Source organism: Tenrec ecaudatus, chromosome 4, assembly GCF_050624435.1.
Source record: "Tenrec ecaudatus isolate mTenEca1 chromosome 4, mTenEca1.hap1, whole genome shotgun sequence".
In the NCBI taxonomy this organism is placed as follows: Eukaryota; Metazoa; Chordata; class Mammalia; order Afrosoricida; family Tenrecidae; genus Tenrec; species Tenrec ecaudatus.
In genome coordinates, this window is record NC_134533.1 from 71,779,160 (window position 1) to 71,806,047 (window position 26,888).

At 40.4% G+C, this 26,888-nt stretch overlaps 1 protein-coding gene and 1 pseudogene across 1 annotated transcript in view; both read left to right on the forward strand.

Moving 5' to 3' along the window:
* RNF169 (ring finger protein 169) overlaps positions 1 to 26,888 on the forward strand; it is a 104,043-nt gene that overhangs the window by 17,863 nt on the left and 59,292 nt on the right. The gene's annotated exons all lie outside the window — the stretch shown is intronic.
* Positions 69 to 2,972, forward strand: LOC142444284 (lupus La protein pseudogene; annotated as a pseudogene).

A 26,888-nucleotide genomic window follows, 5' to 3' on the forward strand; every position in this document is an offset into this window, starting at 1 on the left:
AAAGTATAAAAGAACAGGATAGAGCTTACTAATGGGTTAACCATTACCAAAAAGCAAAACTTCAAACCATGCATGGAAAGAAAGGTAAATATCAACTCAATTAGCTCTTAACATTTGTGAACCTGGGCATTTGGACAAATAGAGACCTACATACCTTTTAGTGGTTTAAAAATGATAAATTAAGCCAGAAAGCTAATTATTTTCTGTTCTAGGGCATTGACAAATCTCTCTTTACATCCATTTGGAAGGGTAGGTTTCAGTTTAGAATTCATGGGCCGCTCAAGTATAAGAAGTGCAGGAAGATCCAGCTCCTCTTATCTTTTCACATCCCTTGTTCTGCCCGGCAACTGTGAGGGCCTTCGTACAATTGTGTGTCCGCTCTAGCTAACCTCTCCCAGGATCATGCTCCATCCACAGCCCACCTGGGCACTCTTTGAGCCAAAGTATTCCCGCTTTGGCTAGGTAGATAGCCCTCTGGAAGCTGGACCCAAGGCGCAGCCCCTGGCAGCCCCTGGTAGCATCAGACTTGTAGCCTAAGTGGCAGGGAGTGCCAGGGTTCCAGGAGGCGTCAACACTCCGTTGGGTGTGTAGACTCACTAGTACATGCAGTGTGGGCAGAGTGGAAGATTTCGTTCTGATAAGAGGGTTGGGTGGTTAATTCTGGGGTTGGAGGAACAGGGCAAACGGCGATGGGACTTTAGCGACATCCATTATGTTTTATTTTGTGTAAAGAAACCTACCCCCCACAAAACAGGTCAAGGCAAAATATTAATGTGTATATTCTTTGTGGTGGGTATGCAGCTATCATGTTTTTTGTTGTCTTACCTGTATGAATCCAGAATTGAAAGCATTGAAAGAAGGATTAGAAGAAGGTAGTGGTGGAGGCTGGAAAATCTCTGAGATCTAACATAATAAATGATTGTACATAGAATGTGAGGGTGAGGGAGAAGGCTAAAATAAATTCTGGATTTTTGATTTTGCTGATGATGTGGGCAGTGGTACCAATATTGGATGGAAATATAGGAAAGGACAGGTTGTGGGGGTATGGACTATGAATTCAGATAAAAACAAAAACCTCACTGCCATTGTGTTGATGGCAACTCATAGCGACCTTGTCTAACAAGTTAGAACTATCCCTATAAGTTGCCCAGACAGTAACTTCACGGGAGTAGAAAGCCCCATCAGATTCAGACATGTTGAATAGGATTTCTAGGTAGAAGTTTCTTATCAGCAGTTGCAAAATATTTTATTTTTTTACAAAATATTTTCAATATAGAAGCTTGTATTGAATTTATAGATTTAGGAATTCTCTATATAGTGGTAATTGTAGCCTTAGCCCAGAAAGGAGTATGCTCTGAGAAGAAGACCCAGGACCGAGGACACCAATATTTTAGAAGTAGGTACAGGAAGACATTCGGAGCAGCCAGGGAATTAAAAGCCACAAGAAGATGGGGCTGGCCAACAACATTAGAGTCCTTATTTTTTACCTACTGCCCTTAAGTGGATTCTGACTCACGGAGACAACCATGTCCCATAGAGGCTGTTGTTGTTCACCAACAAATTTTTAATGACTGATTTTTGGAAGTAGACCATCAGGCTGTTTTTCTGAGGTACTTCTGGGTAGACTCAACTCGCCAGCCATTTTGTTAGCAGCCAAGTGTGTTAGCTGTTTTTTACCACCCATTGCCTCCAAAGTTCATATGTAAAAATCTAATAAAAGATGAAGTGTGTGAGGCCCTGCCCCCTAGGCCGCAGGGGCTGCCAGGAGTCCTGGCTCCCATCTTTCCCCGTCTTTTTTGAGCGCGTTGCAGTCGAGGCGTTGTTGCCGTCACTTCTCGCCCAGGGGAGCGCCTCTGCGTGGCCGGAACCCTCCAGGAAAATTTTCAGATAACCACAGTGGCCGAAAATGGTGATAGTGAAAAGATGACTGAGCTGGAAGCCAAAATCTGTCATCAGATTGAGGTTAAACCGTCTGACAACAGACTTTAATGTCATAGTAGAAGCACTGAGCAAGTCAAAGGTAGAGCTCATGGAAATCAGTGAAGATAAAACTAAAATCAGAAGATCTCCAAGCAAACCCCTCCCCAAAGTGACTGATGAGTCTAAAAATGACGTAAAAAACAGATCTGTATATATGAAAGGCTTCCCGACTGATGCCACTCGCGATGACATCAAAGAATGGTTGGAAGGCAAAGGTGAGAAGAACATTGCATAGAGCATGTTGTGTTTGAGAGAATTGAATGTGCTAAGAAGTTCGTTGAGACCACTGGCCAGAAGTATAAAGACACAGACCTTCAAATACTTTTCAAGGATGACTACTTTGCAAAAAAGAATGAAGAAAGAAAGCAAAATAAAGTGGAGGCTAAGCTACGAGCTAAACAAGAGCAAGAAGAAAAACAGAAGTTAGCGGAAGATGCAGAAATGAAGTCTCTAGAAGAAAAGATGGGCTGCTTGCTGAAGTTCTCAGGGACTTAGATCAGACCTGCAGAGAAGATTTGCATATCCTTTTTGCAAGTCATGGGGAAATCAAGTGGATAGACTTTGTCCGAGGCGCCAAAGAGGGAGTAATTTTATTTAAAGAAAAGGCTAAAGAAGTGCTGGATAAAGCCAAAGATGCGAGTAACAATAACCTACAACTCAGAAACAGAGACGTGATGTGGGAAGTCCTAGAGGGAGAGGTGGCGAAAGCAGCACTGAAAAAAATCATGGAAGATCAACAAGAATCCCTGAACAAATGGAAGTCTAAAGGTTGCAAATTTAAAGGAAAGAAAGGGAAATAAAGTCGCCCCAGCTGGGTCTGCTAAAGGAAAAGTACAGTTTCAGGGCAAGAAAACGAAATTTGACAGTGAGGAAGAATGTGATGAAAATGGTGGTGATGCAGCTGGGCCAGTGAAAGAGCAAGAGAAGAAGCAGACAAAGACGAGCCTGCATCAAAACAGCAGAAAACAGAAAATGGTACCGGAGACCAGTAGTGTAATCAACCACTGTTAACACTCGTTTTATTTACAAGTAATCTGCTTTTCTCTTTGGAGATTGTTAAAAAGAAAATTGGATTAGGTCCACTTCAATGTCCACCTGTAAGAAAGGAAAATAATTTTGTTTTGTCTTTTTGTTATCAGATGAGGATTTTTTAATGTATAGCTGTGTGTTAACAGATGATTCAAAAGGAAGGTTCTTCCACTAAATTGCCTTTTTAATATGAGGATATATTAGCAAAAATTTAATAAAATATATGCTATATAAAAAAAAGATGAATTGTGTACGGTGGGGGAAGAGGGGGCCGGGAGAAGGATGATAGAGCAATGGGCCAAGCCAGGGGTGTGCAAGCTTTTGGTCTTTTGGTATGTGTGCATGCCTCCAGTAAAATAGAAAAATTTAAAGGGTATTATTCATATAATGGTGATTTTTATTTGTTTTAAAAATATGTATTTATGGCTCTTGACTAATTTTTAAGTTATTGTGAGGGACCGTATTGGCTGTTCGGTCTAAAAAATGCCACCCTCTGGGCTAGACTGTTGACAGGTGTTTACTTGGGTGAAATGCCAGGTAGCAGTCAACAGGTGGGAGAAGAGACTCAAGGAGTAGGCTGAGGATAAACTGTTAGTTTGACGAGTAGTTTAAACTGTTAACTACAGAGTTGGTGATCTGAAATGTAAGCCCCCACCCAATTTACCAAAGAAATAGTTGTATTAATAAAAAAGATGAATGGCTAGCCTCTAGGCTTCACATTTAGAAGGTCTTTGGTGATTCTAACAAAGCTTTTTTGGTGGCAACCTGGTACATAATGGGTAAATTAGCAGAGATTTAAGGATCAGATTGGGAAGTGAGAAAAAAGCAACAATGAGCTTAGTGATTCTCTTAAGAAGTTTGACTGGTAGGCTAGGGACAGATGACTTTCAGAGAAATATCGAGAGATCAAACAGACTTGGGGACCTCTGTTGGGGAATGAAAAGGGTTATTGTGTGAGGTTTTAAGATTGAGTGGGTGGATATGAGCTATGCCATTATGGGGAAAATAATAGGAGAATCAGATTCAAGCGAGTATAAGAAATTGTGACTTGAACAAGTACAGTTTGAGATGTTTTAGCACACTTGTCTTTACTTTCTTTTTTTAAACTTAATTTTGTCTTTACTTTCTGAAAGAAGCTGGAAAAACTCTTTTGAGAATGTTTTAGGATCGACAAACATTCAGATGGTTTTGTTATTACAGTTAGATACCGTTGAGTTGGTCGGGGGGGGGGGGGTGGTCATAGTGGCCCTGTGTACAACAGAAAGAAACACTGTCCAGTATTGGCACCATCTTCATAATTGTTATGTTTGAGCACATTGTTGCAGCCACTCTGTCAGTTCAGATGTTTTTTGTTTTAAGTCAAATCCAATGTTATCAAGTTGGTTCCCCCTTATGGGGGCCCTTTTGGGTTTCTGAGTAGGGCGCAGGACCAGGGAGTGTTTCGTTCGTTCTGTTGTGTGTAGGGTCGTTATAAGTCGGAGCTGTCTGCACAGCACCTAACAACAACAAGCCACCGGGACTTTGGAATTGAGCAGGAAGGTAGTGTAATGGCTTATGCTTTGTGCTGCTAGCCAAAAGGTCAGCAGTTCAAAACCGCTAGCCACCACTCAGGAGAAAGATAAGGCTTTCTACTCCCCGAAAGAGTTATTATCTCGGAAACTCACAAGGGTGCTTCTGCCCTGTCTGTAGGGTCACTGTGAGTTGATAGCAACTTGGTGGCAGTGAGTTACTGGTTTTGAGATGAACTTTGGGGGGCATGAGCATAGATTTGGTTCTTTAAGCCATGAGAATGCATGGCGTGCACAGTGTGGAGAGTCAGAAGAGGAACCCTGGTGGCCAGTGGACTTACACATTGAGCTATTAACCACAAGGTCAATGGTTTGAACCCATAGCCCCTCGAAGGGAGAACGATGAGACCATCTGCTTCTGTAAAGATTTAAGACTCAGAGAGTCCACTCTGTCGTGTAGGGTCACTTTGAGTCAGAATTGACATGATGGCAGTATGTGATAGAAGAGAGGAGATCTGAGATTTGAATTCTAACAGGCTCATAACCTTTCAGGTAAAAGACATGCCTCTGAGAGGAACTGAAAAGAAACCACTGAAAGTTGGGAGGACCAATCCAAAGTGATTATTGAGAAGTCAGTGAGCAGATAGCTTCAGAAAGGATAAAGGTTACTGTGACATGTCACATGGAATCAGAAGATGATTGACTGGAAGGGGGCTTTGGGCACTACTCATATTGAAAACTTTAGTGAGACTAATCTTAGTAGTTTGATATTGTGGGAGCCATATCTCAGTAGGTAAAGGAGTGAGAAATGAAACAATCAGCTGATAAAATTGCTCTTTCAAAGAGTTGATAATGAAAGGAAATAAATATGAGAGAGATGGTGGGGGTGGGGCGGGTGGGAATGAGAAAGAACAATTATGCAATTATACAAAACCAAGAGCAGAACACATTTTCCTCAATTAAAACTCAATACTTTTGCAGAGTCTGTATTCCTTGAGTCTGGGCAGAACTTGATAGAAGTTGTATTTTCAAGTGATAGAGGTTATATTTCTCTTTTGATCTCTTGATTGCAAGAACAATAAAGTAATGCTAGTTTAGTTATAAATTACCACTAGTTTTTCCAGTGGCTGGAAGTGTTTGTTTTGTCATCTTGGTAGAAAGCAGGTCATGGATATAAGAGTTATAATTCATAGTGGGAGGTTAGGGCCCAAGTCTACAATTACTGAAACTGTTTGTTTATTTTAGCAATAGATCAGGAAGATGATCCCCCAAATTGTTAAATTGTGGGTTACATGGATATTGACATGGAAACATATCTACCACTAGCTCTTTGTTTCTCCCAGAGTGACTACATGTAGTCCCCCATGAGTAATGGGCATGGATGTTTACTTTCTGATTCAGACAGTACCTTGAAGACTTGTAGCCTTTTGGCTAATGAGGTTTCATTTGATAAATGACTAGGAAGAATAGAGTTCTGTAATAAATCAATTAAGTCAGTAACCCTAACATTGTAATTATAGGTTTCCTTTTCCCATTATTCCCTTTCATCCTGGTTTTACTTATTACCACTTGCCATCTTAATCCTTAGCCATGCAATCAAAAAGGCTACTTGTTAGGGAAATGACCCCTAATAGTGTTTTGCCAGCACCTAATGCAGATTTAGGCAGTCTAGAGTGCCTTGAACTTTACTGACCGAATTGCTTACTTTTGATTCTGGCTCTGCTGATTATTTAGCACTGAGGCAAATGCTTCTGTAATGTGTAAACCAACCTGGTAAATGTAGAAAGTTTTAACTGTATCACTAGTGGCTTGAATTAATCTAAGGGAGGACGCCAACCTTTTAAAATGGAAATTACTTTTATTTATGTAGATCATGTATTTTATGGAAAGAGTGGATTTGGCATTAGGAAACCTGAATTTGAACCTCTGTTCTGCTACCTTTTCCCCGGATTGACTTTGGCAAAGCTGTTTAAATTCTTGCAGTTTTTAGTTTCTGATCTGTATAAAGTAAATACCACAAACCACATAGGGATGTTTTAAGAACTAAGCAAAAACTACATGTGTGGAGACACTTAGCAGCACATTGCCGGCCACTTGTGCATTCAATAAATGATAATTAACTCTGCTTAGGTTATTCTGTATACTGCTACTCTGTCTTCGTAGATCATGCTGTTTTAGGCCCTATGTATATGACTCTTTTTACTTGTAGTCAGAGTGCCTGGTTTAAATTCTGCTCCTTCACTTTATTTGATTTTTTAATACTTTTTTTTAAAGTGGAAAAAATAGTGGTAGCCTCAAAGGATTGTTGGAAGGTTAAAATAAGATGAGTGATTAAGAGTTGGACTGCAAACTGCAAGGTCTGAAATTCGAAACTCCTAGCAGCAGGAGGACAGGGCTTTCTATTCCCATAAAGAATTACAGTTCGGGAAACTCACAGGGACAGTTCTCCCTTGTGTGTCCTACAGGGTCACTAGGAGTCATTTAAGAGTGGTTTGTAAAATTAGATTAATGGGTGAGATAGGCAATCTTTCAAAAAGGACTAGAAAAACAAAAACAACAAAAAGGAGTAGATATTAACATAGTGAACTCTGTTTCATTATTGCTGGTATATTTGGGCCTGAACTGGGAGGTGTGAAATGGGGATTATGTAAGATGTATTTCTTACTATGAATGGTTTCAGAAAGGTTTGGAAACTATTGGCTAGGTACTTTTAGTGGACTGTGTTACTAGTAGTAAGTTTTAATCCTTTTTTGATATCTACTATAAAATAAAAGATACTGGTTTGGGAATCCAGTAGTGCAGATGTTTTTATCACATTTGCTAATGAGAAACAATTTGGTTTTCTTTAGCACTGAGTACTTAACCTGAGCTTTTGGTGACCGGAGGCTCAGTCTGAAGTACAGACTGCTGACCTAGGAATTTGGGAGGCTAGTCTAGAAGATTTAAAGAGGAAGGCCCTCAATGAGATGGACTGACTCATGGCAGCAACCGTGGGCTCAGACCGAGCAACAGCTGTGAGGGTGCTGTGGGGCTGGGCAGTGTTGTGTTTTGTTGTACAGAGGCTTCTTACGGGTTGGGATCCCCTTGACAGCACCTGACAACAGCAGCACAGCAGTACTTTGTGTATAGTAGTAGGCTCTTAAATATTGGTTGGATGAATGAAATGAAATACTTTATTATAGCCTCAACCCAGCAGCCATTGTGAAGATGGTGCACGACTCGTTTCCCTCTGTTGTACACAGGGTCTCTGAGTCGAAACCCACTGACACCTAACAACAACATTATCTCTATGTAGTTGCTTGTTTTGAAAACATTTATGGAGTACTTAACACATACTCCTGGGTGGGTGCTAGGGTGACGAGATGAGGAAGATGTGAACCTCTGAGAAAGCTTGTTCTGCCACTAAGTGTACAGATTTGATTTATGAGAGCACAGCTCAGATTCAGAGACACTTTCTTGCTTTCTGGGATTCACTATAGAAAATTTGAATAATGCTGAAAAGTTCAATGAAATAGCAAAAATTTGGTGGTGGGCGGGGGGAGGAAATTGCAGAAAACAGTGCCACCTGCTTCCAACTTCCATCTTTAACTTACTTGACCCCAACTCTTCCTCCCATACAGGAACCCCTGTGGCCTAGTGGTTGGTTACACTCTAGGCTGTAAACTCTACTCCCATAAAGAGGGACAGTCCTGGAAACCCACAGGGGTAGTTTGAGTCTATCCTACACAGTCACTGTGAGTTGGAATCGACTCAGTGGCAGTGAGTTTTTTGAGTGAGTTCCTTGCTTGGCACTCTAGTTTCTATGTTGGGTTCAATAATTCATTGCAATGGCTGCACAGAACTCTCAGACCATACTCACAATTAAGGGCTTATTAGGGGAGTTTACAGGTTACTACAAGCCAGGATATGTAAACAGTAAGCATCAATCATTGGTCTACAGCAATACCTCTCCTCAGCCAGAAGCCAAGTCTATCTTTGGACCTCAGCCTCTCAGCTCCGTGGTCCTTTGGCCTCTGCCTCTAGGAAGCCAGCCCACTGCTCTGCCTCACAATTTCAGTCTCAGTACTGCTTCTCTATTGGCTCATATTCTTGTGGCCTTGTCCTCTGATGCCTCTTGTCTCTGCCTCCAACATTTCAAGCAGGAATCTTGAATGTGCTCCCCTTCCAGTGTGGTCCTGCAGAAGTGGCTCATTCTTATAGCCAGGGGAGTGGCAAGTGAAACGGACTAGTCCCCTCTCTTAGTATTACACATGCTCGGTTTGCATAGCTTAGTTATTTGGCGGGAGTTAGAGAGACCTGGCTGTTGTTCTGATTCATAGTGACCCCGTGCACGTAACAGAACCCTGACCTATGCCATCGCCACACTTGCTCTCATGGAGGTGTCCACTGTGTCAGCCAGTCCATTTTCTTGAAGGTCTTCCTCTTTTTTGCTGTGCCCCCCCCACCTTACACACACACACACACACACACACACACACCCTCACCCCCCCCCTACCTCACCAAACCTGATATCCTTCTCCAGGATCTGGTCTCTACTGACAACGTGTCCAAAGTATGAGATAAGGTCTTGCCATCCTTGCCTCTAAGGTACATTCTGGCTGTATTTCTTCCAAGACAGTTCTGTTTGTTCTTTTGACAGTCTAGAGGGCTTTCAATATTCTTTGCCAGCACCATAATTAAAAGACATCCATTCTTCTTCGGTCTTCCTTATTCATTGTCCAACTTTTATATACATATGAGGTGATTGAAAATACAGTGGCTTGGGTCAGGCACACCTTAGTCCTCAAAGTAGCATCCTTGCTTTTCAACACTCTAAAGAGGTCTTGTAAAGCAGATATTCTTGATGCAATGTATCATTTGCTCTCTTGACTGCTCCTTCCATGAGCATTGATTGTGGATCCAAGCAAAACAAAATCTTAATAACTTTGATCTTTTCTCCATTTATCATGAAGTTACCCATTGATACCGTTGTGAGGATTTTTGTTTTCTTTACACTGAGTTGTAATCCATAATGAAGACTGCAATCCCCAATTTTCATCAGCAAGTGCCTCAAGCCCTCCTCACTTCCAGCAAGCAAGGTTGTGTCATCTGCACATCTCATTTTCTTCACAGCAGGATGCCACTCCAGGGAATCCTGCTGGCAGTTACTCACAGGTGACTCCTATCAGTCTCTTCCCCCACCTTCTTACCAGACCTATGCAGGGAAATGTCTGGAGGGACTTAGCGATTTTGACTAGAAGACCAAAAACCAAATAAACTCGCTGCCATTGAGTTGATGCTGACACATAGCGACCTTATAGGACAGGTGTTTCTGAGACTGTGACCTTGCAGACAGGTAGTAGCCCAATGAGTAACCACTGTACCTCTAGGACTCTTTTGGCTAGAAGAGCCACATGAAATAACCCACTGCCCTGCGGGGCGAGATTGCCTGCCGCCTAGGAGGGGCACTGGGAGGATCCACTTCCTCTTTAGCTGGGATTATGAGCTATATAGGACAAAAGGTTTTAATTTCCAAAGGGGCACTGAGTAATTTTTTTTCCTGGAAAAGGGTTGGTAGCTAAATACGTACGGGAACGTATAGGTTAGATGAAGACAGAAATAACCATTGGGTTTGACAAACTGGAGGACTTTCTTGGTGACTTTGTTAAAAGTCCTTTTAATAGAATGGTGGGACAATTACTGTATATACTCGGGTAAAGCCAACACGCATATCAACGGAGGCACCTAATTTTGCCACAAAAACTACATTAAAATGTGCTGAAAAACTTGGCTTATACTTGAGTATATACGGTAAGCCCCATTCGCATAGGTTGACATTGTAATTAGAAGTGACAAAGCAGAAACAGCAAATGCCTAGACAATTCTATGGAGGAGAGGGGGGTCAGAGAAATACATCTGTAACTGGAGAGCAACAAGAGGTCAAGAGAATTTTGTTAAATAATGTTAGTGGTCAGTGCTTATATGTTAGATTTATATGTTTTCAAGTAGAGAGAGATTCCCTTGGCAACTTTGTACTTATTGCTCTATTTTTGCACAGTTTTATTTTGAAAATTTTCTGGTGTGTTAAAATCTGCTTCTCCTGATCAATATTCGAGTTTTTATGGAATGTGATTATGTAGATCTCTCTAAGTTTTTATGTTACCCTCCAGTTCACCTCTTTAGTATTCTTCCTTCCCTCTCCAGGTTCTGGCCATACTAGGCTATGAGTGTTCTCGGAACATTGTAAGCTCTTGGAAACACTTTTGACATATGACATTTGTGATTGTTCTAGCTGGAATTCTTTTTTTTCCTTCTTCTTTCTCTTAGCCCTCCTGGAAAATGTATGGTGTACTTGTATTTTAAGACCTGAGTGAACTTCAGGGACTCCATGATTGTTCTCTCATGCTAACAGGAGTTGACGACCCCTCCTTTTGTGGCACCACTTGAACTTGGGTTTTCTTATTTCATGAGATTTGTTTGTAGGTGTGTTGATAGCTCTTTGAGGCCAGAGATTATAGCTTAGTGTAGCCAGCATTATATGATGCCTAGAATTGGGCTTCTTGGTAAATGTTTAATAAGGACAAGCAAGCCCTGCGTTTTTCGGAATATACCGCAATTCCTTCACCATTCTGGTCATCTTTAAATATACCACTTACAACTACTTTAATGCTTGGCTAGTGCAAAGTGTAATAGGACATCTATCTATCTGGATGCAAAATCTTCATTCAAATTTGGTTTTTATTTTTCTGAATAGTAGTAGATTTATTTTTTCTTATGTTTACTGCCATATCTCTTGTGCTTAGTGTTATAAAATTATGATCAACTTCCAGGATATTGAACTCCATTAATTTATAGTTGGTGTTAATGAGACTTGAGTCATACTAAATAAAGTTTGCCTTTAGCTTAACTCAAAAGAAAGGCTTTATCAAATTCAACCCTTTTCAAATAACACATTATTCAAAAGACCTTATTACAAGCTGCGCTGACATTAAAGCATGCTTTCACATCACTTTGTGTACAGACAAACAGAATTAATTATCCACCAACAGTGAGATCTACTCGTGGAGGCTTCAGAGAGTTTGTGGAAAAATGAATTGGAAAGGTACTGAGATTTTTTTCCATGATTTTTTTTCAGCTCCCTTGACCAAGTGATCATCCCCATCTTCAAGGAAATCCATTTCTAGTTTGGGAGGGCAGAGGCAGAGGTAGAGGTAGAGGCTTGAGAAGGCCGAGGTAGCCTAAGGTAATGCATGCCCCTACAATTTGGATCCGTAGAGTTCTGTCTGGGTCAAGGGGAAAGCATCAAGAAGGAGGGGGCAGTGCCCAGTTTTGAAGTCTGAGTAGGACTCGTCAGACAGTGAAAAGGGGAACAAGTCTCCTGTGACGAGAAGTGGAATGTGCAGTGACACAGAGGAGACAGGATGGCCTAGCTAACAATAGTGAGGGAAATGAGATAGAAAACTGAGCAGCAAGGGAATTCCGGACCATGTGACTAGAGTGCTAGATTGGGCCCTGTTTATACAAAATAGTTTAAAATGTGACAAAGCAGTGGCACTCCAGTTGAAGTTATTAAACCTGAAGATGATAGGGTCAGGTTTCTGTTTTATAAAGAATGAGGGAGGCAGTGTTGAAGATATGGGATGCAGTTCAGATGTCAACAAGTTTGATAGGTCAGTTGGGCTATCATTTAATGCACACAGACATCATTCAAATAGATGTTGGAAGACTGAAAAATGAGATAAACAGCCCTATTTATTGATAAACAACCATTTTATAGATGAAGAAATGGACTCAGATAGATAAATACATAACGTACATGTAGATTTCAATGCAAGTGTATCTGATTCCAAATCCTGTTTTTTAAATTTTGGTACAGTTCTACCTTGTGGACTGTTTTGAATAGTACTTTGCCTTCCAGGACAGAAATTATGTCTAGAGCAGTGGTTCTCAAACTTCCTAATGCTGCGACCCTTTAATACAGTTCCTCATGTGGTGGCGACCTCTCCCCCACCACCGTTAAATTATTTTCGTTGCTACTTCATCACTGTCATTTTGCTACTGTTATGAATCAGGCGACCCCTGTGAAAGGGTCATTTGACCTCCAAAGGAGTCTGGACCCACAGGTTGAGAACCGCTGGTCTAGAAGTTTGTGTACCTGGGTGATTGATGGTGGAGATGATTGGTGGAGTCAGCCACATTGTCTTGGTCCATGAGATCTTAATTTTACTTTTGTGTCACTGATGTCACTAATTCTATTGTCCTTGACTGTCTGACGTTGTCTTTCTCTTACCTCTTGTTGGCTACTGTTGATTTGATTCTGACTCGTAGGCCATACAGCTATTAGTTCCAGACGGCCTGGAACTTCTTCATTGAATTTTCTTGGCTGTAATGTTTTAAAGAAGCAGGTTGCCAAATGTTTCTCCCTTGGAGCTGCTGGGTGGGTTTGAATCACCAACCTTAAGATTAGCAACTGAGGACTTGACCATTGCAGGGAGTCAGCAAAGTATATGACTAGCGGGCCAGATCCTGTCTGATATCAGTTTTTAAGAAATTTAAACAAAGTTTTATTGGAGCATAGCAATGCATAATTATATATATATATACACACACACATACACTGTCTAGGCTGTTTTCATACCACCTTAGCAGAGATAAGTAATTTTATCAGATGCCAAATGCACAGCCAAAATGTTCACCTTCTGGCCATGAATCTACACAGCGTCAGGCTTAGGACTCCTTGTTCTTCTTTCCAGATTAGCATACAAATCAAGTTTATCCCTGAAGGGAAGAAGATGTAGCTTGGAATTAGAATATTATTAGTATTTTTTCCCAGCAATTAATTCCATAAGTAATTTCCAATTGTCACACTTACATATGGAAACATTTCTCCCATTCTTTCCCCATTTGATTAACTATCCATTTCCTACAGTTCTGAGAAATCTTTGCAAATTAATTGAGGATTTTCTTTTAAAAAAATCATTTTATTGGGGGCTTGTACAACTCTTATAATAATCCATCCATCCATTGTGTCAAGCACATTTGTACATTTGCTTCCATCATCATTTTCAAATCGTTTGGTTTCTATTTGAGTGCATGGTATCAGCTTCTCATTTTTTCCCCTCCCTCCCTCATGTACCCTTGATAATTTATAAATTATTATTATTTTTTTCATGTCTTACACTGACAGAGGATTTTCTTTTTCCTTATGGGAAAGTGTCTGACATTTATTTAATGCCAGCTGTCTATCCACTACTTTACCCAATGTGATTCAAATCATCTCATTTTATCATTCATAGTAGTTCATTTGAGGAGAAGGTATTACTATTCTTTTGTGAATAGTAATGAATAGTGAATAGAATATGAAGAGTGTACTGTGTCCAGCACCTCTCAGCTGTTAATAGAATCTAATCTGTCTCCAAAGCCCAGCATATTTTTCATTTTAGTAGAGGACCTACTTTTAGTAGATTATCATGTGGCTGGTAAAGTGCTAAATGAAGAGGAAGAAAAATGTTAAACTGAGTGATTGACAGACAGCAAGGAGGCATTCCTGATGAAGTTCCAGCAGTAGCTCTTTTGTACTGTATGGACAGAGACTGTACCCATATTTGACACTGTGATCACATAATATTTAAAGAACACCCTATACCCCAGTGCTCCTTAGAAGCAAAGCTATCAAAGGTTTGTGAAAAGGAGGAAGACTTGACTCCCAAGGAGATGGAGTGATACAGTGGCTGTAACAGTGGACTCAAACATCACAACAGTTTGAGGATGCTGAAGTGTACCAGGCAGTGCTTTACTTTGTTGTACATGGAGTCACCGATGAATTGGAAAAGACTGGACAGCGCTTAACGACAGCCACTCTTCCCCAAGCATGCTGGGCAATGGACATGTTGTACCTTAATAGTCTTATCATATTATATTCAGATTAAATGCCATGGGGCTTCACAAAGTTCGTGGGGAAATGGAAGGAAAAGATGATGGAATTTTTCCATGAATATTTTGAAGTCCCCTCTTATGGTAATAGTATTATTGCTGTCAGGATGAAATTTAGATTCCTTAGCCTAATGTTGAAGGATTCCTATAATCTGACCCCAGCCTACCTTTCTGATCAAAAAACTTTCCTATCCAGACTTTCTGCTCTAGAACATATTTATTCATTACTCAGTCATCACATTTTTTTATCATACTTTGTTGTTCATCTGAGTTACTGGGGCACGGATGAACTTTGTAAACATTATGCCAAGATAAAAGTCAGTCACCAAGGCGCAAATATCGTAAATTCCACTTACATGAACTATCTAGTTTAGGGAGGTGTGTAGAAACCAAAGCTTATTAGTTGCTACTAGGGGATGATAGGAGGGAGGTGGAGGGGATTCTACTTAAGGGACACTGAGCTTCTTTTAAGGGTGATAGGGACATTTGGAAAAGGATAATAGTAATGGTTGAACAACATGATAAAAATTACTGATACATTAAATTGTATACATGAATAATATTCAAATGGTGAATATATGTGTTCAGAGGGTGCAAAGAGTTCATGGGAAAACTTTTCCCTCTTATTTCCATTTTCCTCCAAACGTTTTGAAAACACTCGTATTCACTACAATAAAAGAAAAAATTACTTTAGCGTATTCTGTTTGACAGTGGTTGGGTAGTGTAAGAAGGCAACCTTGGGATGGATTTGAATAATGAACTCTTGTTTCATGTGTAACCATGAGAGTGGATCTCATTATAGAAGCTATGCTTTGAAGTATTGTTTCCCTTTGCTTTGTGCATTTTGATCTCTTGCTGTTCCATACTAACAGCACTGATACATTTTGTAACTCTTGACATGCTATGGTAACTTTGTAACATTTCTAATTTGTCATGTGCTTATTCATGTTCCGTAGTTGTTTTGGAGCTTAGTGAATTACGGTTGGGCTGCTAACTGCAAAGTCAGCAATTAGAAACCACCAGCAGCTCCCAGAGAGAAAGAGGAAGTTTTTGGGGAAACATGGGACTTTCTACTGTTGTGAAGAGTTAAGCCTTGAAAACCCACTGAGACAGTTTTACCCTGTCCTTAAAGGGTTGCGACGAGTCAGAACTGAGACTCAGTAATGGCATATTTATTTCACCTGTTTGTTTTTTCTTTTGTATGATGTGAGTTTCTCTAAGTTGTGGGCCACACTTGTACTACCATATTTAATTTTAATAATCTGTAAGGCTATTAAAGTACAGTGACAACTCATTTACCCAGCATGCTTAGGGGTAGGATGTTCCTTAACACATGTTCTGCCATGTACTTTATCCCTTTCTTCATACTCTCAAAAGAATGTTCTCTACCTTGCTCTCCTCCTCACTGCTCATTACCTAACATTCTTATTCTACAGACCATTTCTGTCATTTAATGGTCTCCTAATGACAACTTCTTTCTACCCAGATCAATTTGATTTCTCTGCTGTAGTTAATAACTAGGTGTGTGTGTGTGTGTGTGTGTGTGTGTGTGTGTGTGTGTTCTGACTCAGCTATGCTGGCTCTTTCTGGTTCTTTGTCTCTCCTGACTTGGAAGGCCCTTAAGGCAGAGTTCTTTCCCTTCTCTTTGATAATTCCTTTGGAAGTCTTATCCAATCCTATGGAGTCTTACAGCTCTTTGTGACATTTCTAATTGAAGCCAGCGATGTGTATATGTGTAGTTCTAAACCTATTTGTTAACCTTGGTTCATTGCTAACTCAGCTGCCCACAAGTATCTCCACTCTGCTGTTCTTCCTACCACAGCTTCAGTGTGGATAAGACTTTTATAACCATCTCTTTATGAGCGTCTACATTTCTGTCCCAACTACCACCACATTATTTGATGTAAGACTGTTCCATTCTTTCGCTGTTTGACACACGTCTAGAGTGGCTTCTTCCTTTGTAAGTCTGTCTGTTTACCGGTGTCTTCATTTTGACCTCTGATGAGGGTTCATGTCCTCGAACAACAGAGCCAGTTCACTAATTCCAAATTAGAAGGAAAAAGATGTTTATTAGAAGATGATGCCAGTGGGGGCGGGGGGCAGACAGCAACAAATTGATGGCATCCCACATGTGCTTAGAGTATACAGAGATTATGAATTTTTACACCAAATGCACATTTTAGCATGAGATATGCTAACTACTTACAGGGTCTAGTTAGATCAGTGATTAATTCTTCTCCCTTCACCTCAGTTACTTGATCCTTATTGTTAGTTTTAGTTTGATCTTTAAAAAAGTTTTCATGTTACTTCTTTCATACCTTCTAGGCTCTGGAAAAGGTTATAAGTTGGGCTACTGATTGCAAGGTCAGTTCAAAACCACCAGCTAGTTGACTGCAAGGTCAGTGGTTCAAAACCACCAGCTAGTCCGAGAGAGAATGATGAAGCTTTCTGCTCATGTAAAGATTTACAACTTAAGAAACCCACAGGGACAATTCTATACTGGCCTAGAGTGTCACGGTTTAGTTGAAAATGACTTGATGGCATTGCATTTTCGAGAGAGACTCTGGAATGCAGAAGTGAGTCTTTCGCCTTTCGCTGGCTGCACTTGGTTTCAGCCTCTCTCACTAGGCATTTTGGCAATACACCCTAGCTTATCTGTAAACATGATTTCTGACTCTCCCCTGCCCTCGCTCTCTATCAGATATACATTGCCTCTGCTCTTGTAGTTTCTCTGCCAGGAATGGCTTTCTTTTCCTTGTTCGGTATTTCCAAACCGAGTTGATCTCCTCCTTGACCTCCTCTGTGAAGCCTTTCTCTTAGCCAATCAGCCCTAGTGGTACTGTCCCGCCTGCCCCTCCCCACCATTGACTTGAACATGTACTTCTCCTGCATGATGATATTCTTTATCTCATACTTTTAAAAGTGATTTTACCTGATTTTTGGTTGATACATTTCATCTCTTCCACTGATTGTGAAGTATGTAGATTTTTCTTCTGACTCTGAGTAGATTTTAGCACACTGAAACTCCTGCTGGGAATAGCTAGAAAAAGCCTGGGTTTAAAAAAAAAATCTATATGAAGGCATTGGTACTTTGCCAAGGCAGCCGGGACTAGAGACATTTGGAGATTCTTGGCAAATGGAGAGAGCAGCTATTATGAGGCAGAGAAGTCAGCAGAGCTTTCAGCAATTTCATGGGGCGAGCAACACAAAAATTAGAGTTGAGGGCTGCCAAGGAAACCGGACCCCACAGACCAAGTTCCCAGAGAGAAGGGAGAGGCGAAGCAGCAGGCCCCCTCCCCCACCTGCCTTTCCCCTTGAGGCTTGTGCTGATTGGGGCTGAAGTGCGGAGAAGCCCAGCAGAAAGCCACTAAAAGGGAGAGCTGCTTCTGGCAGTGCATCATCTGGACCTTCCCATGGAATAAAAAGGCAGTGGAATTTTTCCACAAACTTTTTGAAGTGCCCTTGTACATTTTATAAGTTCGAATTCTCTTTCGACATTATTCAGTTACTTTAAAGTCTATAGTAAATAATTCTATTAACTGGGACATCAAGACTCTTTGTATACTGTCTGTTTGTACTCCTGGACTAGTTTCTTGGTTTACCTGGTTGTTTTTGTTACATTGTGTATAAAAACTGCCGGGGCTCTGGACAATGTTCTTATTCCGACAGTGAGGTTCCATTCTGACAAAAAGTGGTAAGACTCATATAGTTAAAAAATAGAAATCCTAAATAATGGCTATTTAGTGAAGAGTCGAGAGCCCTTGGGTCGTGCAAACGACTCAGTGCTGGATTACTAGCAGAAAACTTGATGAGTCAAACTCACCCTGGGGAGCCTCTGAAGTAAGGCCTGGCGATCAGCATTCGAAAGCCCACAGACTGAAAAACTGTGGAACAGCTCTGCTCTGCACATCTCAACTAATGCAGCAAACAACAATAACCACAGGGGAAAGGAAATGTGTTCCCCAGCCCATCATTTCGGTCTTCATCTCGAATAAACTAGTCATCCCATTCTTGTACATCCCTCCGTAATGTTCCTATAGGGTACCATTATATATGCTTGTAGCCTTTGGAAAATGATACGCAAACATACGCGAATTAGATTGGATTCTTGGGTCACTTCTTGTAATTTAAAACATAGCTTGATTTTTCAAGATATGCTAAAATTTTTCTATGTAGTCATGTAATTAATTATTCAATCAATTTCTAACCTAAAGATGTTTAGGTTCTCTTACTCTTTGTTTTTGAACATTTCATCGTGTTTTAGTAGGAAGTTTACACAGTAAATTAGTTGTCCAGTCAGTAATCCCAGTTCACAAACTGCTGAGGGATGCCAGTTGCAGTCTCCGGAATGTCTGCTCTCCCCCTTTTCTCTCTGGGGCCTGTTTCCATTCATCTGGCTTCCCTGCCCCGCTCAGCCCTGTCAGCCTTGCTTTGGGGCAGATGTTGCCCTTTGGGCCTTGTTCCAAGGAGCTAGCACTCCTTGTGTCTGGTTTTCCAGGCCTGTCTGCTGTTTGGCTGGAGGGGTCCCTTGGAAGTGTCTTTGTAAGTTAAAACATTGTCTTGGGGTGTTAGTCTTGGGGTTCCTTCAGTAGTATTGTGAGGGATCTGCTGTAAACATTTTGTACACAGATCTTTGTGTACGTGTGCGATTTTTTCCTTTATAATAAAGGATATCAAACTCACTATCATCGAGTTGATTCTAACTCATAGTTACAGTAAAGGATATTCTCACTAATTTTCATCCTTACCAAGCTTTTCATTGTTGCCAGTCTGATATATGAGTATTTTATTTCTCAGATTCTTATGTCTTCAAATATGAGTGAAATTGAACACATTTTAATATTGTATAGTCACTGCCATCAAAGTAATTTTGGCCCATAGCGACCTATAGGACAGCATAAATGCCCCTGTGGGTTTCTGAGACTGTAAGTCTGTATAGGTGTAGAAAGCCTCATCTTTCGCCTGCAGAGTGGCTAGTGGTTTGCACTGCTCACTTTGACGTTAGCAGGCTAGCTCGTAACCCACTTTGCCAAATTATCTGAATTTAATTTTCTTAACTTGCCTATTGTATCCTTTGCCCAGTGTTATGTGAGGTTTTTCCTGAATCGTAGATGTTTTAAGTCTGTTGTTGAGGTAATTGGGATAGTGGGTAAGAGAACAGACCCTGGCATCAGGTCACCTCAGTTTAGATCGTTACTCACTCACAGCAGTGTAGCGTAGGTAAGTTTCTGAATGTCACTGTGCCTCTGTTTTCTCATCTGTTAAGTGGTCATAATTGTATCTTGTAGGGCTGTGTGAAGATTAAATCGGGTGATGCCTATCAAGTGCTTAAAATCAAGCCTGATATGCACAGTACGTGCTGCGTAACTGCCAGCCCTGGATGCGGTGCTGCTCATCTTTTGGCTTAGTTTGATTTTCTGTCCTGCAGAGGTGTCAAGTGAAGTTAAGGATGATTGCTTTTAGTTGGCACAGAGGTCGCTGTGCAGGGGTAAGAATGGAAAGTGGGTATTGCAGACAGAGGCATGGATAGGCAAAAATAGCATAATTTGGTCCAGGACTATAAGCTGTATGGTATGTAAAGTATGAGACAGGGCATGAAATGTGAATCCGGAGAGGGAGACAGAGGACAGGTTATATAGATGGCCTATTCCATTACATCATCTTTTGATCACAGAAATGTTCTGTATATATTTAAGGAAAATATGTGGTTCTCAGTAAACTGTTTTAAAGCAGATTATGAATATAACCACAGTGCTAAAGAGCTCACCAATGCTTAACAGGTTATAAGCTTTTGAATTCATTACCAATTTCATCTTGTTTATAGGTCTGTGATAGGGTTATATTTGTATTTAATCACCAAGCTACAGCTGAGCTAGCTCAAATGCAAAATAGGAGTATCCAAATTAGGATCTATGTCTTAAAACTGTAGACTCCAAATTATTTTTCATTCTGCTGCTCTGGTGAGAAATTGAACCTGCAGGGTTAAAAACTCCAGCATAACCAACCACCAAGGTACTTTTGCATTTTAGCATTGTTAGTTCCTAATACAGTTGAGTTGAAGTTCATTTTCTAATTTTATACCGACTTAAATGCTTCAACAATGTCATTCTTTAGGGATTTGGTATAAGTAGTAAAATGTAGTTTGTTTACTTTTATTAATAGCCAGTCACCCCGCCCCTTAGATAATCCTTATTTGGGAAGGCCCTTCAAGGAAGTATAGCTGTTCCTACAATTCATATTAGGTGGAATGTAATAATTCAGCTTAGGTCACTAAGCTGTGTGTCATTCTTAGGACATGTGTTCTTGGTTTCTTTTTCTGTTAAACAGAGTAGTAGGCAGAGGACAGGCATCAAGAAAACACTTCCAATTATTGGATTTGTGTCTACATGCTAAAACATTCATCATCTCGATGACACCTAAAGGAGCTTCTAGTCTTTTTTTCTGTGAAGAGGGGAAAGGAAGGGATGTGGTCATTTCTGTGCTGCTAACGCACCAGGAACTCCCTGGAGAAGCTCATGGAGGAGATGGTTAGGTTTGTGTTTAAATTCTAGACCAAGGAGGATGATGTTGCCTTTCTGCTAGACATGGAGTTGCTGCACTTTTGTGGTAGTGTTATAGGCATTTCAACCACAACTTCCTCTTTGGGGGTAGAAGAAAATGACGTATGACCTGAGCAAGGCAGAGGGAAATAAAGAGAGAAGAAAAATAAAATTCACTGTCAGAAAGCACACTATTGTTGCAAACAATTACTTATTTTTTTATTTAAAAAATCAGGGAATCTGAAGGATGAATACTGATCAGCATCTTAGTATAATCAGTAATGTCGAGTATATACGTGTCTTACATTTATCTTCAAGAAACACTGAAAAGATTTTATTAAAAAGGAAAAATTTCATTTTTCTGCTCCATTTCTCTATAGTCCAGGTAGATTGAAATGCTGTTTCACAGGGCTGCAAATAAAATATTTTGATGTGATGGCTTACTATTATGTCAGTTTGAAATGCTAATAACATTTGTAGTGTTGAACTCTATGTTTCTACTGAGTAGGAAATGAAAGGAGAAAAATATTGGTATCATCAACTTTAGACCTTATCTAGTCTGTTGCCTTTGTTTCTGAAATAGAAACTGAGTCCTGAGAGATTCTAGTCAGCACCGTGCGTGTGAGTGTGTGTAAAACATTTAGAATATAGTCTGGTCTCATGAAATGCTAGCTGTGTTTATTTAGTTAGCACAGTAATTCAACATTGGATACTATTACTCATTGTGGCTTCAGCATTTCTCCGAGGTAGGTTGGGTAGGGAATCCGTGGCATTTCAAAACATTCTCATTTTCTTGCAATAGGTACCAGAATCTACCCCCTTTTTTTTACAAGCCCGCAGACTCACAAGTTTAAAAAAAGGAACACCCCCCCCCCCCGTTGTTATTTCTGGAGGGCAGTACTAAAATAGAAAATAGAATTAAATGTTTAAATTAATGTTACATGAGGGGCCAGCTTCAATCCCAACTACGTGGTCAACCCCCTCTTCCCAAAGAAGAATTTACGTTCGAGGACAGCACTGAAGCTACAGCTCAGGGAGAGGGACATATCTGATCAGAGCACACGGGAGCAAGTGAAGGGGGAGGAAGAGAGAGTGGAGCACATCCTGGCCCACCAAGCTTCGAGAACCATACCCCAGCTCAGAGCAGCCAATGCGCATAGAGGACCATAAGGCCAGCCCCACCATGAGACCTGACATCTCTCACTGACACTTAGCCCTCCAGGGGACAACACTGGAGACTCAGTGTGGGAATTGCACCAGATCTGACCCCACCACACCAAGACAAAACACTAAGGGTGTGCAACAGAAGAGCAAGGGGAGCAGAGTAAGGAAGTCCCAAGGGAGTACCAAAAATAGATTTTGGGGACAGGGCATGGCACCCAATCAGACTCCACTGGAAAACACTCCTAAAGGTCAACAAACAGACCTTGAACTATTTACAGGCTTTTCTTTCTTTTTTCATTTTTTTGTTGTTGCTTTGTTTTCTTTTGTTGCTTTGTTTTGCTCTGTCTTGTTTTTGTTCCTATTATCTATTATCCAGCTTATCTTATCTGGATAAACAATCTGGAGGAGAAAACAGTAGACCTACCATTTCCAGGGGGACATGAGAGAAGGGGTGATGGGGGAAAAGAAGTGGTGATAACAAATCCAGGGACAAGGGAACAACAAGTGATCCAAAATCAGTGGGGAGGAGGGTGTGAGAGACCTGGTAGGACTTGATCAAGGGCAATGTAACTGAGAGGAATTACTGAAACTGCAATGAAGGCTTTACATGATAGGGGGACAAGAGGAAAGTAAAGGGAAATAAGAGGAAAGAACTAGGAGGTAAAGGGCATTTATAGAGTTTTAAATAGAGGCATGTACATGTGTAAACATATTTATATGTAAATATGATGATAGTTCTATGTGTGTATATTTATAGGTTTAGTATTAAGGTGGCAGATGGACATTGGGCCTCCACTCAAGTACTCCTCAATGCAAGAACACTTTGTACTATTAAACTTACCTTCCTGACATGATCACTGAAGACAAATGGGTGCATAAGCAAATGTGGTGAAGAAAGCTGATGGTGTCCGCCTATCAAAAGATATAGCGTTTGGGGTCTTAAAGGCTTGAAGGTAAACAAGTGGCCATCTAACTCCGAAGCAACAAAGCCCACATGGAAGAAACACACCAACCTGTGTGATCACGAGATGTCGAAGGGATCAGATATCCGGCATCAAAGAACAAAAACTGATATCATTGTGAATGAGGGGGAATGCCATCCCCTTATAGAAGGGGTCACAGAGAGAAGACGGTCCAGTCAGGGTGCAGTGGAGCAACGATAAAACAAAACTTTCCTCTAGTTCCTAAATGCTTCTTTCCCCCACTATCATGATACCAATTCTACCGTAGAAATCCGGCTAGACCAGAGGATGTACACTGGTACAGATAGGAACTGGAAACACGGAATCCAGGACAGATGATTCCTTCAGGACCAGTGGTGAGAGTGGCTATACCGGGAGGGCTGAGGAAAGGTGGGATAGAAAGGGGGAACCTAGAGGGAACCGACTACAAGGATCTACATGTGACCTCTTCCCTGGGGGACGGACCACAGAAAAGTGGGGGAAGGGAGACATTGGACAGGGCAAGATATGACAAAATAATAATTTATAAATTATCAAGGGCTCATAAGGGAGGGGGGAGCGGGGAGGGAGGGGAAAAAAATGAGGACCTGATGACAAGGCCTTAAGTGGAGAGCAAATGTTTTGAGAATGATGAGGGCAATGAATGTACAGATGTGCTTTATACAATTGATGTATGCATGGATTGTGATGAGTTGTATAAACCCCTAATAAAATGATTAAAAAAGAAAGGAGGAACCTATCACAAGGATCTACATATAACCCCCTCCCTGGGGGTACGGAAAACAGAAAAGTGGGTGAAAGGAGACGTCAGACAGTGTAGAAAGCAAGTGTTCTGAGAATGATGAGAACAATGTAGGGGTGTGCATGACACAATGGATGGGTATATGGATTGTGATGGGAGTTGTATGAGCCCCCAATAAAATGGTTTTAAAAAGGAAAAAAAAGACATGACAAAATAATTTATAAATTATCAAGTGTTCATGAGGGAGGGGAAAAATGAGCTGATACCAAGGGTTCAAGTAGAAAGCAAATGTTTTGAGAATGTTGAGTGCAATAAATGTACAAATATGCTTGACAGAAAAATTTAAAAAAACTTTTTTTAAAAAAAGAAGAAATAGAACTCTTATTACTGAGGAAAAATAAAACCAAAGAAAATGTACTTATGTGACCCAGTATCAGGAGGAACTTCACTGTGAAACAGGAAAAAGTTTTCTTAGAGCAGTGGTTCTCAACCTGTAGCTCATGACCCCTGTGGGGGTGGAGGGGGTGGTCAAACTACCCTTTCAAAGGGGTCACCTAAGACCACTGGAAAATACATCTTTTCCGACGGTCTTAGGAACCGAGATAACTGCCATCTATCTCCAGATGGGTCCGCCCGCATGCAGATACACCCACCTATGAGTACCCAGTGTGAAGACTATTAACCCATGCTACACCATGCTTCAAGATGAAATTTCATTTATTTGTCATTAGAAATAAATATTTCAATATATATATATATAAAATTAATGTTACATCGGACCAGTTCATAACCTTTTATGCTTAACTTCAAGAAGTATTCCAAGCTATCAACTTTTAAAACACAAAGTCACATAATGTAACACAGTCATATTGGGACACAAACTGATTTTGACAATTTAACAATTTATATTCTTAATGTGGTAAATATTATTAATCCCATTCCAGTATTTTTAGTTACTCCTTGTTTGTTTTAAGGAATATACAATCTGTTCATTAAATGCATACATATATAAGGGGTTTCAAAAAGTACAAAGAGAACATCAATTATTGTTTAATTCCATTTTCCCATGAGTTCATTTATGTAGATATGGATGTAATCAAGCTTGTTAATTTTGTTACCCATTTTTTCTGTATTCTTACTGCCTTTTGGTGTGCCTGATCTCTGTTTTTAACAGTAGTGTGCTAAAATTTCTCACCATAATTATGAACTTATTTCTTAGAATTTATCCGGTTTTACTATGTTGTAGTAAGTAAGCAATAATCATGCACTCTTAAGATTATTAAATCTTTTTAATGGTTTGCCTTTTTAATCATGTAGTTACCCTTTATATTTCTACATTAATATGTTTCTTATAGTTTTGCCTTATACTCACTCAGTGACCTCGGGAAAGTCATATAGCCTCTTAGTTTCCTTATTGTCAAATGACTGCTGTAGCTCCCTTACCAAATTTCTGTGATGATTCTTTGAGAAAACGAGAATGAAGGTCTGACACATACAGGATCTCAATTAGTGCACCTCGGTACTTTATGTCCCGTAAGGGTTTGCTTTTCCCTCCTTCCTTCTCCTCCTCTTTTAAATAATCAGTTCTAAGATATTATTTGTCTGTAAGCGGAACATGCTTAAGGGGTGTGACTAAAATAGTCATCAGGGTTTGTTGTTTTTTTATAAAGAAGACGACGGTGATAGAACATATACTTCTAAACCCAAAGGCTAACAACTCTGTAGTGTTCAGTAGAACTCCAGGTTACTGTTTTGCATTAGTTCCAGTGTTTCTAAGTATCTTCCACATTTCTCAGGTATACTCAGTGAAAGTATTACTTTATAAAATAATTCAGACATTGAAAAAGCTTCCCCCACCACCCAAAAAACCAGCTTTTTGAGTTGCCTACTTCTTCAGAACAAATATTTACCAACCTTAATGATGTAGCATTACTGCTAAGTCTTAAAAGCACTACTGTATTTAGACCGCCAAATATACATCGAGGTTATATAGAAATGCTGCGCACAGTCAGAAGCGTGTAGTCTCATCCTCCCTTTAAAGAAACTTTATCCTTCTGCCCTACTTTTTGTTGTTTATATCCAGTATATATTGTGTTGTTTTGTCATTTATACCTGACATATGTTGTGTGCCTACATGTTTAAAAATATATGGCGAAAGGGAGAAGACAGTTTCAGCTGAGGCAACCGCGAAAAGGTTTAAAAATATGTGGCCTGCCTGTGCTGTCGCTGGGTAGTAGGCTCCAGGTGGCTGGATGAGGCAGTGCTCATGAAGGAAGCTAAAATAGTGCGCCGTCTCTAGGGAAGCACATGGCTTTTTGGAGAATTTTGACTTTATTCTGTAGGCTGATCAAACCCACTGAGTGCTTTTGAGAATAAAAATGATAGGATATGACCTGATTTTAAGAAAACAAACACACACTATCATGAGTAGAAGAATTCATTTTAAATGGCATATGGTAATGAACTAATAGTTTTAAGTCGAGCTTTTCCCGTAGTTCTTCTGACATGTGACTTAGCGAGTCTTCTGTAGACCGCCTTATGTGGAATGCCTGTTCCTTCCACCCTGCCTTTTATTTTCCTCTACAGCAGCCATTCTCAACCTGTGCGTTGCCACTCCTTTGGGCCAAGACCCTTTCACAGGGGTTGCCCAATTCATAACAGCAGCAAAATGACAGTTACAAAGTAGCAACGAAAATAATTTTATGGCTGGGGGGGCTCACCACAACATGAGGAACTGTATGAAAGGGTCGCAGCATTAGGAAGGTTGAGAACCCTGACTCTACAGTGTGTAGTACTTACTGACAATTATATTGAACACGCACAATTGTTTCTGCCTGGTCAGTTTTTCTCCACGCGGTTGTAAGCTCCATGAGAGCAAGGACTTTACTTACTCTCCTTAGTGCTTAGAACACTCCATTTTATAACTGTTAACTGAATGAATATTCAAGTTAAAGAGGGCCACATGTTGTTATGTGCTTTGTAAGGTGTGGGAGCAGTAGAAAAAGGCTTCTCTCTAGACGGCCCTTTCAAAAATGTTTTCTTTTCCTTTCTT